The sequence below is a fragment of the Bidens hawaiensis genome, unplaced genomic scaffold, assembly GCF_021521415.1.
Source record: "Bidens hawaiensis isolate Kalapana, Puna unplaced genomic scaffold, B.hawaiensis_p1.1 tig00003244_1, whole genome shotgun sequence".
Classification (NCBI taxonomy): Eukaryota; Viridiplantae; Streptophyta; class Magnoliopsida; order Asterales; family Asteraceae; genus Bidens; species Bidens hawaiensis.
Genome location: NW_027491178.1, coordinates 2,484,572 through 2,501,087, shown reverse-complemented (window position 1 = coordinate 2,501,087; position 16,516 = coordinate 2,484,572). Strand labels below are relative to the sequence as shown.

The following is a 16,516-nucleotide window of genomic DNA, read 5'->3' as shown; positions in this document are numbered from 1 at the left end:
CAAAAAAACTGTATGATCAAAGAGTCAACATATGTTCGACCACATAAGGTAATAGTTCGAGTTTTGATAATATTACCTTCATACTCGATTATAAAACAGCCTCTCAAATCCCGTATAATACACATATATACAATACCCATCATCCATTGAGTAAAAAGATATACCCCGGTATCGGGCATGTCTCTTATAGTTTTATGTGGTTACAAACTAACCATTGTTATATATGCCTATTACCCAAAATCCAAACTTAAGCTCACCTAAATAATCGACGTAAAGTATCAAATAATGAGCTAAATTCAAACAATTCTAAATTTTTGTTGGTTATAAACTAAAGTTTTATAAACTTTAACACGATGTGTACTATACATCTTAAGATCATAATATATACACTTGATTTTGATCCAAGTAACGAGTTCAGGTAATCGACGGGTATCACATAAATTAAAGCCGAGCTCTATAGTCGAATGTTGGTCCCATTACCCATTCTGAATGTTCCAGATTTTTATGTCAAGTTTGGAGTCTTTTTACAATTCCTATGTATTACTTCTAAATAGAATAGGAAATAAAAACAAAAGGAAAATTGATATGCAAGAATGATAATCTGGTAGAGGCAAAATAAAAACGATAACAATAACAAAATATCTTACAATATTTTCACGTCGCAACTGAAGTTTCAGTACTTTCTCAAGCTCATCAACAATATAGTCCTTATTAGGGCGGTCTGCTCGATCCTCACTTAAGCAAGAATATGCGATGTTTGAGTACTTGAGAAGTGATTGTGGGGACATCAGATTCCGTTGTAGATCAGGACATATTATATCTTGCAAGGTTTTGTTTTCATAACAATATTTGGCCAATGGAGCCAGAAAACTTTGAGCGTCGTTCTGAACAAATGCTTTCCTCCTGCACAGCATTTCAAATAAAACGACTCCGAATGAGTAGATATCCGACTTGTGGGTCACACCTCCCGTCTTTTCAATAGCTGGGTCCATACACCCCATTGTGCCAACATGCTCGCAAAGGCAGACCTGGTCTTTTTTGTATACTGATCGTTTGATGGAAGTTTCAAAACCGGATAACTTGGCTTCCCAGTTCCCGTCTAATAGAATTATGTTGCTATTAATGTTACAGTGTGTAACAGCATAATCACGTCCCTCGTCATAATGGAGGTAACTCAACGCACGAGCCACACCAACAGATAACTTCAATCTTTGGGTCCATGTGAGGTTCGGGCTGTTTAAATACTGCCCAAGACTTCCCTTGGCCTCATACATAGTTACGATGATCTTCTCGCCTTCCTCGTCACAAAACCCAATAATAGAGATCAGATTTGTATGCTTGTGATCAAAGAGCACTGAAATTTCCCTAAAAAACTCGAGGTCTGCTTCCACGTGCTTACAATTAAACTTCAGTGCAGCAATCTTCATCAACCTTCCAGATTGCAAGAGTCGTCCTTCATATGTGGTGCTAAATCCACCGTGTCCGATGATGTTATCATGATGAAAGTTGTCGGTGGCCGTTACTACGTCTTCAAGTGGGATTTGTAAGTGAGCAAACTTGGTCATTGTTAATACCATGTTCTGTTTATCAAGTAGAAAGGATTGAGAAAACATAGACTTACAAATGCAATACTATACTCTGTAAGTTCAATATGACTATACATAAGCATCTGCACACTACTTTTATTCGGTCAAATTAATTATAAATATTTATTCAGACATCAATTATTACATAAGCATCTACGGTTCTTCAAATATACATGGATACGTGTTGTACGTTTCTTATTTTCCTAAATAGATTAATGGCATAAACAACTTTTTAAGATGAACACAAATTGAAGTTACTGATTATATTAAGGCATTTAAAACTTACTTGAACTTCCAATGCCTTCTTAAGTTGCGCTAGAACTGTTTTTGTTGTTGGTCGTTTTTCTCTTTCATGATGTAAGCATTGGTAGGCAATCTCTTGATATATAGCCAATGATTTTGGCTCGATCCGTTCCCTTATCTGTTCGAACACCACTTCATCATGCTTACCTTCTTCAAATCTTCTTGAAGAAACGTGGATCTACTCACTGGTAGCAGATCTACTTTCCTCGGGTGTGATTATACTATTTCACCGATGGTTCTTCTGGGTCTGTGTTCTTCCACCTACAAAATGAACGGCGCCGTTACTTACCCCTCAGAAAGGGACAGAGGGGTCCTCTTTGGGGTAACCCTCCGGCGTGAGAATCAGTATATTTGTGGAGAAGATAATAATGTGTGTGTAAGAGAATCTCAAGAGTATTGCTGAATAGCTTAATACCCTCTGATTGTGAGACTGTCTCTTTGTATGTAACTGATTGTGAGTGAAAGTAATTCAATATGATTGAATGTGTTATCACTGCTTGTAACTGTCAATGATTGAGTATGAATGTGTCATCAAAGTGGAGTTGATGCTGTATTTATAGTGCTAAGGTTACCACCGGTTGGGCTCAACCTCGTTGGCTTCCTCCAATCGCACTGCGCCACGTGTCCTCTGGGACACCTGGCGCTTTCTCGTTGGTTGTAATCACGTGGTAACACATGTGTCATGCTGAGTTGTCGACCTTCCATTTGGCAGCTGTCAACATCAGCATATTCTTGCTCCTTAAAAAGATGCCTTCTGGAAGGTTGTCTGACGTGCACAATCAAGGTTGCCCTAATCCTGATTTGGATAAGGACGAGGTTGATTATGCGCACGTGTGATATGCGCCCATCCTGAGGATGCGCGAGGTCTTCTCTTTATTCTCACGCGCAGATATTTCATGCGCATATGTGATATGCACGAGCATGTGATATGCGCCGCGCGCTGATGCGCTGCGCGCATATGTGATGCGCGAGCATGTGTGTCTGGGCGGATGTGATATGCACGAGCATGTGATATGCGCCGCGCGCTGATGCGCCGCGCGCGTATGTGATGCGCGAGCATATGTGTGCCTGGGCATATGATGCCTGAGCATGTTTTGTATGCGCCATGCGCATAGGTTTTGGCTTTGTGCCTTCATAATGTCTTTATCTTGTGGGTTGACCCGCCTTGCTCGTTGTTGAGGCGGGTACATACCTCTTCAAGCCCCCCCAGTCTAATGTGTGTCTTATTTCGCGCGAGCGCGGTAAGATGGATATTAGACTTACTGATTTGGTCTTTAAAGGGGTTTTGTCGTTTTATTGGTTGTTTCCATCGTTGCGCGAAGTTCTATCCATTTGGTTGAAAACGAAGGGTTGAAAACGAAGGGTCAAACACGTGGTTAGTTGGTGGTGACGTGCGCCGTAAACATGTCAGACGTTTCGTGTGCTCGAGGTGCTACAGTTGCCTTTCACGTCCCCTCACACAGCTGTCTTGAACACGTGTCGCGCTCGCATTGGTTAGGACCTGCGAGTGGGGGCGCGTCTCTGCTCCGTGGCAGGTCCGTTACGTTTTTATGTCCCCTCAACAGTGTTAGGGACACGTGCCGCGCCCTCGTTGGCTTACACCTGTGAGTGGGGGCGCGTGAAATCCCATCAGTTACCACTTTTCTCTCTCCTGGGCCTATAAAAGCAGGCCCTTAGGAAATTTTTATCTTCATCTTCATTGTTTCAAATTTTCTATTTTCTGCCTTTCATATTCTGAATTGAGTATATTCATCTTTTCGATTTTTCGATTATCTGCTGGTGCAGTTGTATGTCTGATAGTTCAGACTCGTCTAGCCCCTCAATCACCTCTGTTGCCTCTCGAAGACGCCGTGTGAAGTCTGTGGTGATGTCGACATTGAAGCAAAAGGGGAAAGGGAAGAGGGTTGTTGAGACCACATCGGAGGAAGTAGGGAGGACCAAGGCCACCAAAAGGTGGAATGAAATCCTCTGCAAATTGAAGCAGGCCGATCTCGACAACCTCATCGCCTCTCAGGGCTTTCCCACCCTGTTTGGCTGCATGTTGCCTAGGTCCGGGCAAACGGCGGCGGACCCGCCTGCCGGCTATATATCCCTATATAGCCACTTTTTCACCCACTGCAACCTTCGTCTCCCGATGACAAGGTTTGTGGGTGCACTGCTGAAGTTCTATGGGATTCATATATCCCAAGTCCATCCGTTTGGACTCGTGCGCGTGACTCACTTTGAGTTCATGTGCAAATCCCAGCGCGAGGAACCCACTCCTCGGCGCTTTCAATATTTTTACAAGCCCAAGATCCAGGACAATTGGATCTCTTTCATTCCTCGCAGTCAGAAGGTGAAGTGCTCCACTGTTTCATTCAAGAGCCTTCATGACTGGTCTGAGAGGTTCTTTTACATAAGGGCTGGTGTGATCCCCATCCGTATGACCATGCGCTCTATCTCTTCTGCGCCTGCGGATGAGGGTGTCCTCAAGAACCCAACTGGCGCCTGGGTTAAGAAACTGACCGCCGAACCATCCCCCGCGAAGAAAATTTGCGAGGAGGCGCTGGTGGGGGTCGGCATGAGTAAGCTTTGGGCCGACAGCGCGCTTGAGCCCGTTATCCAAGTCGACGGGTTGTGTAAGTTTATTTCATTGCTTTATTTATTTTTTCTGCGCGAACATAATTCTTTTGCTGATATCACTTGACTTGTTTTTGCGCAGTCACCAAGGATTATGTCCTTGCCGCTTATGATGAACAAGTGGAGGGTGGCTCCGTCGCGCTTGGCGCTGGGGAAGTTGGTTTCCCAGATCGCTTCGATGACATGTTCATCCCAGTGGATCTGGAATTTGACTTTGACAGTGACGCGCCTGGTAAGCCTTCGCACTTATGCTCATTCCTTTAGAATACCCAAGTTTATTAACAGTTCTGTTGGTTGTTTTTGCAGATGCGCTTGAAAACTACGAGCTGGAGCTCGCGGAAGAGGAGGAGGAGGAAGAGGAGGCGCCCCTACTAAAGCGCAAAGCTAAGGGGAAATCTGGCGCAGGGGCCAGTAAGAAACAGAAGAAAAATGACACCCCTGTTGCTCATCCCCATGCTCAAACGAAGGGACCTAAGGAAACCCAGGTGTTTACCACCAAGGTTTCTTTAGCTTCCCTGCCTGTGAAAGTGGGCAGACCTCCTGTCCACTTGAGGTATGGTGGCGTCACCTCCTCCGTTCGCGCGGCTGAAGAGAGAAGCAGTGCCGCGCCTGCAACAGGTATACTTTGTTTATCTTCATCTGGCTGAATTGTTATTAAACCTTTGCTCATTTGAATGTTTGCAGAACCGGCGACGGTAGCAGATCAGCCACAGGCGCCACAAGGTGCTGAGGCTGCGCCGGGGACTGCTTCGGAGTCCCCTGTTCTACCCTCCGAAAAGGGTAGAATGAACTTTATGGCGATGTTCGCCGCGCGAACAGAATTGCGCCAAGGTATGTTTTGCACACTTGTCTTCTTTATTTTTCTTTCGGATTCAGTCATAAACCATTTTTCCTTGTTGATTTGTTCATAGGAGTTGTAGCTGGCGTACAAGTTGCTGGCGACACTCCTGGCGCCGTTGGCGGCGCCGCTGGTTCTGGTCCTGCTCCTGCTAGTGCTGATTCTCCCCTTATTGGGGTTACAAAGGAGCAGGAAGCCGTATTGCGCGCCGAACTGGCGGCGTCGAGACCTCCCTCGCCTCCTCCTACGCGCAGCCCTCTCCGGGAGGCTGGTTTGGAGCCCCCCAGGTCGCAGGAGAAGAGGCCTATTCAAGAAGATGAGGAGGATGAGGGGGCTCAAGCTGAGGACTCCTTGGGAGACCGCGCCAGCCCTGCGATGCCACAAGCCTTCGCAGCGCATACTTCTGGTGGGGCTGGCGCTGACTTTTCTGCTTCATCCCCGCAGGTATGTTTTAATTTGTTGCTCCGCTGCGCGTACCTCCATATAAGTATGTTTATGACTTAGAACATTTCTTGTGTTTTGTAGGAAGGTGACCACGTTTATCGCCCGAGATGGAATATTAATGAAGACAGTTCCTTCCAATCCATGGGCGTATGCGAGGACTTCTGGGCTCATGCCGTGCCTCCTACTGAAAGGAGGTATCAGGAGGAGCGCACCCGCGCTGACTTGCTCAACGATCACATTTTCGCTGGGTCAGCTTTCTTTGCTGCCTCCCAAGAGCTTCATCGCGATTATATTAAAGTACGCGATGCTCTTGTGGCAGCCCAGCAAGAGGCTAAGGTGGCCGCCTGGAACCTTTCTGATGCTCGCGCACGAGCTGAGAAACTCCAGGCGGAGCTCAGCGAAAACCGAGCAAGTACCAACACCGCCTATATTAAGCGCGGGCATGAGCTCCAAGCTGCGCGGGAGAAGCAGCAGTTGGCGGAGGCCGAAGTTGCCAAGTACGCGCGTAGAGTGCGTGTCTTGGAACAGCAGGCTGAGGCGCGTGACCAAGCTATCGTCCAGAGTATCACTGAAAAATCATCACTGGAGAGCGAGGTTGCGCGCCTGAAGAGGGAGTTGGCGGCCGCGCAGGCCGATAGAGATGAGGCCTTGGCGACGGCGGCGTCCAGCCAGGAAGCACTTGGTGCTGCGCAGGCGGAGAAAGAAAAAATCTTGGCGGCAGCAGCGTCTGATAAGGAGGAGCTAAAAAAGACTAAGGAAACTGTTGAGTTATTAAACTCCCAGGTTCCTGTCCTCGAGACGTCTGTTGCTGGCCTCGCGCAGGATCGCCAATGGCTGGTGTCACAGGGCATAACTCGCTGCGCTTTGGCGATGAAATATTCCGCCGAGTTTCAGGCCCTTGTGATGGACTGCAATGCCGCCGTGCGCTTGGTGGGCCGAGCTGAAGGGTTTACGGATGGGTATGACTATGGCATGTTGAAGAAGAACCCATCCGAGTACCCTTACAAGAGCGACGCGGCCTGCGCGGACATGGCCGCGGTGGGGGAAAAGTACATGAATACTCCCATCCCCATCCTTATGCAGGTACCTTGACCTTAATGAGTTTTACTTGACTAATTTTTCCAAGTGTTTTGTACTCAATACTTTTCTAATGATTTTGCAGATAGCTGCGCTTGCTGACCAGCCCGACCTCGGCGCGCTAAAGAAGTTGCTCGATGAATGCGAGAGGGCTGGTAGCGATGATGGTGGCGCGGGGGATGTTGCCCCTGCCAGCGGCTCTGGCGCTGCGAATAAATCTGCTCCTGACACCGTCGTGATAGAAGACTCCAATGAGGAGGAAGAACTTGACTATGGTCAGTTCGGAGATGAGGAGCAGGCCGCGTCAGATGCTGCGGGAGATGATGAAGGTGATGAAGTGGCTGACGTCGACGTGGAGACTTGAGAAGCCCTTCATCAAATTTTACATATTTAATTTTTTATACTTGTAATTTGTAACTCATCATACTTGTAAATTTCAATCCAATGGAATGAAACTTGTTTTCTCTTTTTCACATCTTGCGCATTTCCATTCATCTCTTCATGTTTGCTTGTATAGATATAAGATATGCTTGCACGTTAAAATAAGAACAAGGTTGTAAGGAAATTATTCACTTAACCTCTGTTCTATTTTGTTTGTGGTTTCGCAGTATCTTGTTTATGCTGACATGCGCGCTAACTTTTCATTATTTCTTTTTTGCGCGTCGTTGTCGCGCGGTATTTATATGGAAGTATGAGTTTAGCCATTACATGTCAGCGTGTGTTACTCAGATATCCACTATGATTCCGCGCGCGACCTCGACCTGAGACCTTAACATGATATGGCATGTACTTTGCCTTAGTTGTGTTTAAGGATTTTTATGATCAGGCTGCGCGGGATGTAAGATGGATGTTTGTGAGTGTTTTGAGCTAAGGCTCTTTGTTTTGGGCTAAGGCCCTGACGTTTTTAGAGTTAAGACTCATTAACGTGTTTGAGCTAAGGCTCGTAAGTTTGGGCTAAGGCCCTGGCGTTTTAGAGTTAAGACTCGTTAACGCGTTTGAGCTAAGGCTCGCGCATGTATGTTTTACTTCGCTTTATTTTGCTTTGAAGTCAATATAGTGTTGTCATATTGTTCCAAATTAATAAAGGAAGTGTGAAACATGTATGCAAAGGTAATAGAACAAATATTGAAAGATAGCGCGAATCATCATTCATGATGGCTTAAAAGCCTTGATTACATATTTGAACATTTACATGAAGCATTTTCTAAGCTGTGCTGCGTTCCACGCGCGCGCTATCTTTTTGCCATTCAAATCTTTTAAAGTGTACGCGCCTTTCCCCAAATCTTCTGAAATTTGATAAGGTCCCTCCCAATTGGGGGACATTTTTCCTGGGGGTATCGCGCGGCTAGCTTCATTGTTTCGAAGGACAAAATCATTTTTCTTGAAGTGGCATTCTTTAACGCGCTGATTATAATATTTTTCCAGCTTTTTCTTGTATTTGGCTTCATTGATGATAGCCGCTTCTCTGCGCCCTTCAAGCAAGTTGAGGTCCAATCTTCTTTCGCGCTCGTTATCAGTCTTGCTCATCATGAGTACCCTATGGGATGGGCATCCAATTTCTGCTGGGATCATAGCCTCTGTCCCATACGTTAGGCTGAACGGGGATTCGCCATTGCTAGTTTTGCTTAATGTCCTGTGCGCCCACAGGACATTAGGTAACTCTTCGACCCAAGAATGGGATTCTCCCTCCAATCTTTTCTTCAGCCCATTTAACAAACTTTGATTCGCGCGCTCCACTTGGCCATTCCCTTGAGGGTGGTAGACCGAAGTGAAGATTTGGTTGATGTGCAGTTCTTTGAGCCAGCTGGATATCTTCCTGTCAGTGAATTGTTTGCCATTGTCGCTCACAATTTCCATAGGAAGGCCAAAACGGCAAATTATGTGGCTCCAGATAAATTGCTTCATCGCCTCAGCTGTGATTTTTGCTAGTGGCTTGGCCTCAACCCATTTTGTGAAATAGTCTATCGCCACTACCAAAAATTTCACTCGCCCTTGCGCTTGCGGCAGGGGCCCCACAATATCAATGGCCCATTTGTGGAAAGGCCATGCGGAGGTCACTGGAATCAAGTTGTTCTTTGGACGCATGGTGTTTGGCGCGTAGCTCTGACATGCCTTGCATTTTTGGATTTCTTTTAGCGCATCCAAGTACATGCCTGGCCAATAGTAGCCTGAGCTCATTGCCTTGGCAACCACCATGCGCGGACCAGCGTGTATTCCACAGATTCCTTCATGAATCTCCCTAATCACATAGCTTGCTTCTTCAGCATCCAGGCATTTCATGAGCGGTCCAAGATAAGAGCGCCGATATAATGTACCATCAAGTAATTCATAGTTCTGCGCCTTGTGTCTTATCTTTCTCGCCTGTGCGCGATCATCCGGTAACGTCCCCTCCTTCAGGAATTCCATTATTGGAGTTATCCAGGATGAAGGGGTTGTATGAATTACAAGGACCGATTGCGTTTGCACTGACGGGTTGCTCATCACTTCCACCCTGACATCTTTGCCAAAGTGATCAAAATTAGTTGATGCCATCTTACTCAACGCGTCAGCGGACTTGTTTTCGCTGCGCGAGATGTGTATGATTCTGAAGAAGTCAAACTGCTCAACGAACTTTTTTGCCTGCTCTAGATATAGAGGCATTGTGTTCTCCTTGGCGTCATATAGGCCGTTGACCTGAGCAGCTACCAAGTAAGAATCAACATGGGCCTCTAGCCTTTTAACTCCAAACTTGCGCGCAATGCGCAGACCAGCCAGCAGGGCTTCATACTCAGCCTCATTGTTGGTACTCTTGAAGTCCAACCTAATAGCATAAGTATATTCATGATTATCAGGGTCCACCAGTTTGAGGCCTGCGCCGGACCCTTCGCTGTTGGAGGCTCCATCAGTGAATAGCCTCCAAACATCTTCTTCATCATTTGCTCGCGGAGGGTCTACCTCGCGCTGAGCTTCTTCAATCTTTCCCTCTGGGATTTCCGTGATGAAATCCGCCAAAACTTGACCCTTTATCGCTGGACGGGGCTTATAAGTGATCGTGTGTTCACCTAATTCCAGCGCCCACTTTGTCAGCCTTCCGGATAGCGCAGGGCGTCGCAAGACTTGCTGGATGTTGTAACCTGTCAGAACTTCAATCGGATGACCATTGAAGTATCTGTGAAGCTTGCGCGACGCGTGTGTTAGTGACAAAACTAACTTTTCCATGATGGAATAGCGCGTCTCAGGGTCTGTCAGCACCCGACTCACATAGTATATTGGCGTTTGGATCCCCTTGCGATCCACCAATAATACTGCGCCGATGGCGCGGTCTCCAGCTGACAAGTACAATGTAAGGGTTTCGCCAGGAAGTGGAGCTGTGAGCGCGGGCAGCTTTATGAGACATTCTTTTATCTCACTGAAAGCTTGCTCAGCCTCAGGCGTCCACTTGAATTGGCTCTTCTTCAAGCAATTCCTCAAAGTGTTAACGAATGGAGTAGATTTGCTGGCGTGGTTCGCTAGGAACCTGTTGATTGACACCAATCTACCATTCAGCTTCTGAACCTCTTTCATGGTGGATGGTGAAGGCATGTCAAGGATGGCTTCCACCTTTTCAGGGTTCACCTTGAAACCATCCTTAGTGACCATTACACCAAGAAATTTCCCCTCTTCCGCGCCGAAAATACATTTGCTCGGGTTGAGCTTCATGTTAACTTCCGTTAGGCGCTGAAGAGTTTCCTCGATGTCTTTGAGCATTTGTCTCTCCTCCCTGCTCTTGATCACCAAATCATCAACGTAGACTTCTAGATTTCTTCCGATTTGTTCACTGAAAACCGAATCCATAAGTCTCTGATAGGTTGCGCCCGCATTCTTTAAACCAAAGGGCATTTTTGTGTAACAAAAAACACCCTTGTCGGTTCTGAAGGCAGTCTTGTCTTCATCCTGTGGTGCCATTTGAATCTGGTGATAGCCTTTGTAGGCATCCAGGAAACATTTGAGCTTGAATGGCGCCACGGAGTCCACCTTTGCGTCGATGTTTGGGAGGGGGTAACAGTCTTTCGGACATGCTTTGTTGAGGTCCTTGAAGTCAATACACATTCTCCATGACCCGTTGCTTTTCTTTACCATCACAGGATTGGCTACCCACGTCTGGTATCGGATCGGGCGGATGATGTTTGCGCGCAACAGGTCCTCCACTTGCTCATTCATGGCCTTCGCCTTTTCATCCCCCATGATTCTCTTTTTCTGAGCAATTGGCTCCACCGACTTGAACGTGTTAAGAGAATGTTGCGCCAAGTCTCGCGGGACCCCCGTCATATCGGAGTGTTGCCACGCGAAAACCGACGTGTATTTTGTGAGCAACTTTTTCATTCTCAATCTCGTTTCGTCTGAAATGGTAGCGCCAATTGTGACCGTTTGCTCTGGGAATTTTGGGTTTAAAATCCACTTCTCTGGCGCATTGTCAGCCATTGGAAGTTTCATTCTCCCTTCCCGCGGCGTGCTTGTCACTGCGCACAAATGATCGCGGTAAACAAATGTTACGCCTGTTGGTGTAGGGAACCCCAATGCGCCGTGCGCTGGCGACGGTATAGCATTAAATTGGGCAATCGTTCCCCTACCCAGGATCATATTGTGGCATGACGTGGTGGGCAAGACCAAGAAGTTGACAACTTCGGCTCGCTTGTGCTCATCATCCCCCATAGTTAGTTCAAACTGAATCTGGCCTAGGGGATGTATGATTTCATTTGAGACACCACAGATTGGTGCGTTCACAATTTCGAGCCGCGCTTGGTCTGCCGGGTCTAACTTTCTGAAACACTGCTCATACATAATGTCAGATTCGCTTCCAGTGTCCACCAGGACCTTTGACACTTCGTAATGAGCAATGTGTGTGGTGATGACGAGAGGACTGCTTATTGAAGGGCCTCCCCTGATTCTTGGGAAGATGACTTGCTGCTCGCGCCAATCTCCGTGGATTTGCGCGCTTCTCTTTTTTGACGTCTGCCCTTGTCGTCCCCCCTCAGCCACACAGATTCTTTTGTATTTCTTGCTGGCAGAGGCTCCTTCCGGTTGCTCATCTTCTATTCTTTGGTTTTTTACCAAGTGAGCCAGCCTGCCTGACTTTACATCCTTCTCGATCGCATCCTTTAAATGATGGCATGCGTCGGTGTTGTGGCCCGGGGACCTGTGAAATTCACAATATTTGCCACTGTTTTGCGGTCCCTTGTAGTGTAGTTGCTTGGGGGGCTTGAATTGGACATTCTCAGTACTTAACACCTGTGAAGGTGTTTTAGTGAGGGGTGTCCATATTCTTGGCAGAGGTCTGCTAGGATCTCTGCCGCCCTCCCTCTTGTCACCCTCCCCGCGATTACGAACTTCTTTTTGGGGCTGGGGTGAGGTTGGTTGCGCTTGTTTTTCCGCGGAAGAAAAACTTGTTGGCTGCAACCTGGACCATACAGAGTTCTGTTTGGCCCTCTTCTCTTTGCTGCGCGGTGATTCTGCCTGATGCGCTCTTTCTCTTGCCCTATCTTGGGCAATCTGTTTCTCATTTCTCGCGAAAACTCGCGATGCCTCCATTAACTTGGCCCACGTGGTGGGCATACCATCTTTGCTTACGAGAGCCCGGCGGAGTTGATCACTGCGCGCGCCTTGTATAAAGGCCACGCGCAGGAGCTGCTCAGTTATACCCCCGATTGCCAGGGATTCCTGATTGAAACGAGTGATGTAATCTTCAATCGTTTCATCATTCCTGCGTATGCAGTGCATGATGTCATCAGGATCGCGCGTGTGCCTGCGCTGCTGTACGAAGTGGGCTTGGAACTTTTCTAATAGTTCCTCGAACCCATCAATTTGCCCTGTCGGCAAGCTCTCGAACCATACCCGCGCTGCGCCCGTGAGGCAGCGAGCAAACATATGACACCATGTTGGCATCGTCCAGCTCTCTAGGTTTCCCGTGTTATAGAAACCTTGCAAAAAGTCATCTGGATCTGTTGTGCCATCATATTTGCCCAGACCACTTGGCATCTTTGTCTTGTGCTGGATGGGAGCCTGCGCGATGCGCGCAGTAAACTTTGAGTGTTTTACCAGGATGGCTGGTCTGTAGGGCGTGGTTACGTCCACTTGCCCTCTGACCGGTGGGCTGTACGGCATGTGCAGATCCAGATCTGCTCTGGCTCCAGGCGCCATGTTCACAGGCGCGCGGAGCTGTGAGCCTCCTGCATGAGTATCCCGTGTCTTCCTCATGCTATGCACTTCTTCATCACTGAACTCAGTGTGTGCAGTGTGAACAGAATGTCCTTCTTCCGGCGCGCGCGGCCTTTTTGTAGTCTGCTTATCAAAAGCTTGCCTTTGTGTTTGGTCGGCTAGCCTTTTCTGCTTGACCATTTCATTGTATTTTTCCATCAGACGCCGCTGCTCGTTTATGAGCCATTCATTTGGATCATTTGTTTCCTCTTCTGGACCCATTGGTCCTTTCAGTTTCGCGCCGGCCATATTTTGTAACGTGAGATCGTCTGGAGGAGTTTCAGTCTGGCCGTGAGGGGTTGTGACGAAGGGATGGTTGCTGGTGGTACGCGTAGAATCACGCGGAACCCTCAGAACCTGCTGTCCGTCGTTAACACCCTCACGTTCAATATCCTCCAGAGCTTGATCAACGTTACGAACTCCAGAAACCATGGTGATTGATTTTTTTTTTTTTATAGATCTGATGAGATCTGATTGCCGTTTGTAACAGTGGATGGCGCCAATGAAGAAACGTGGATCTACTCACTGGTAGCAGATCTACTTTCCTCGGGTGTGATTATACTATTTCACCGATGGTTCTTCTGGGTCTGTGTTCTTCCACCTACAAAATGAACAGCGCCGTTACTTACCCCTCAGAAAGGGACAGAGGGGTCCTCTTTGGGGTAACCCTCCGGCGTGAGAATCAGTATATTTGTGGAGAAGATAATAATGTGTGTGTAAGAGAATCTCAAGAGTATTGCTGAATAGCTTAATACCCTCTGATTGTGAGACTGTCTCTTTGTATGTAACTGATTGTGAGTGAAAGTAATTCAATATGATTGAATGTGTTATCACTGCTTGTAACTGTCAATGATTGAGTATGAATGTGTCATCAAAGTGGAGTTGATGCTGTATTTATAGTGCTAAGGTTACCACCGGTTGGGCTCAACCTCGTTGGCTTCCTCCAATCGCACTGCGCCACGTGTCCTCTGGGACACCTGGCGCTTTCTCGTTGGTTGTAATCACGTGGTAACACATGTGTCATGCTGAGTTGTCGACCTTCCATTTGGCAGCTGTCAACATCAGCATATTCTTGCTCCTTAAAAAGATGCCTTCTGGAAGGTTGTCTGACGTGCACAATCAAGGTTGCCCTAATCCTGATTTGGATAAGGACGAGGTTGATTATGCGCACGTGTGATATGCGCCCATCCTGAGGATGCGCGAGGTCTTCTCTTTATTCTCACGCGCAGATATTTCATGCGCATATGTGATATGCACGAGCATGTGATATGCGCCGCGCGCTGATGCGCTGCGCGCATATGTGATGCGCGAGCATGTGTGTCTGGGCGGATGTGATATGCACGAGCATGTGATATGCGCCGCGCGCTGATGCGCCGCGCGCGTATGTGATGCGCGAGCATATGTGTGCCTGGGCATATGATGCCTGAGCATGTTTTGTATGCGCCATGCGCATAGGTTTTGGCTTTGTGCCTTCATAATGTCTTTATCTTGTGGGTTGACCCGCCTTGCTCGGTGTTGAGGCGGGTACATACCTCTTCACTTCTTCTCATGAAATCTGGTAGACAGTGACCCTCAAGTTCTTGAGCAGCAATTGTTGATCTACCGCACAAAATCTCAAATAGAACCACACCAAATGAATAAATATCAGATTCCAAGGTCAGAAATCCTAATTTTTGGTAAACTGGGTCCACGTATCCCGGTGTGCCACATGCATAATCAACGACATACTCGGTTTCTTGAGTTATTGGGCTTATTAAAGAAAGCCCAAACCCTGCAAATTTTGCTTTCCAATCATGGTTTAGTAGAATGTTTGCAGTTTTGATGTCTCCATGTATTACCCTTGTTTGTTTTCCAACTCCTCCATGAATGAAATCCATCGCGCTTGTGACATCGATACATATACTAAGCCGTTTCATCCATGTCAGAGTAGCATCGTTTAGATACCTATCAAGACTTCTTCTGGATGCATATTCATAAACAATGACTTTTTCATTTTGTTCATCACAGTAGCCTACAAGACCAATGACATTCTCGTGCTTATACTCCCAAAGAATTTGGAGCTCACTCAAGAATTGTTTTTCCTTTTGACCAAGCCTTGTACCTAATCGCTTTGCAGCAACGGTATTAAACTCATCACCATCTTGAAGGTTTCCTTTATAGACTTTCTCAAATCCTTCTCCGCCAATATAATTGTCATGATGGAAGTTTTGTGTGGCCAATTTTACGTCTTCAAGTGGAATTCTCGGGTTGTCTTTGTTGTTTTTCTGTGGACCATAAGGCACAAATATTAAACTATGACTTGTTAAAATAAAAATTGGAGATCAAAAAAGAGTTAAAAAGATATATTAAACCTGGTGAATGCTAAAATATAACAATAACATTTTAAAATACACCCTTGAAATTGATAAGTTGGTGACATCATAGACTTCAAACAATGAAAAATATGATTTTAATATGCATGTTCCTTTTGTCAGTTTCATATACCAATTCAACAAAGTCATAAAAACCGTACTCTCAATAAGGCAGGTTTTAATTTAATATTGACAGGTTGAATACACAATACAATATTAGAAAGTGGAAAGGGTTATTAGCAATGTAAACCTAATAGTTTGTTTTGACATTACAGTAATTCATCACAGTTATTACTTCTAGGTATTGATAGGATGAAGTTAGAACAACTTACTTGTAAGAATAATGCTTTCTCAAGTTCCTTGACCACGACTTTCATTGTTGGGCGTTGGTTTTGAGATTCTGACACACATTGATGTGCAATTTGAATAAATGTGCGCAAAGAATTCCTGTTGGGCCCTCTATTTAATACAAAACTGCTTTCACTAGTTTCTCCTATTATTAGAGGATCTATCATGTCCTCTAGTGTTCCTTTGCTGAAGCTTTGTCTTGCCACATGGGCCTGCCCTAAGGCACTCTCCTTTTCGTAAATTTGGTCAAAGGTTGTCTTCCCACATAGAATTTCAAACAAAACTACTACAAAACTATAAACATCCGATTCTCTTTTTAATTTATTAGTCTTCTTATATTCTGGATCTGCGTAGGCCGGTCTGCCAAACCAGTTGAGATAGAGAGCTTCGTCGTTTTGATTTGGAGGCAGGATTACAGAGAGCCAAGAGTCAACAATCTTTGCCCCCAAATTCTCATCCAACCCAATGCTATAGCTGGTTATATCACGGTTTATTATCACCTTTTGGTCCTCCATCTCATAGTGAAGGTACTTCAATGCCTGTGCAACATCAATACAGATTTTCAAACGCTTTTCCCATGTCAAAATACGCATCTGGTTAGTGTTTCCCAAATGACATATAAGGTGTCCATTAGAAACATTTTCGGTAACAAGGATAATCTCAGAACCTTCAAGACAAAATCCAAGTAAAGTGACTATGTTGGGATGCTTGACAAGGCTAAGCATTTCAATTTCTTT

The 16,516-nt window shown here is 46.1% G+C and overlaps 1 pseudogene across 1 annotated transcript in view; it reads right to left on the bottom strand.

The window, feature by feature from the left end:
* LOC143623028 (uncharacterized) overlaps positions 1-16,516 on the bottom strand; it is a 26,765-nt pseudogene extending 10,249 nt beyond the window's left edge. The window contains exons 1-4 of the transcript XR_013151816.1: positions 15,764-16,516; positions 14,609-15,344; positions 1,873-2,036; positions 648-1,580 (exon numbers count right to left, since the gene is read on the bottom strand). The product of XR_013151816.1 is annotated as an uncharacterized LOC143623028 (transcript). The remainder of the gene's footprint in view (positions 1-647; positions 1,581-1,872; positions 2,037-14,608; positions 15,345-15,763) is intronic.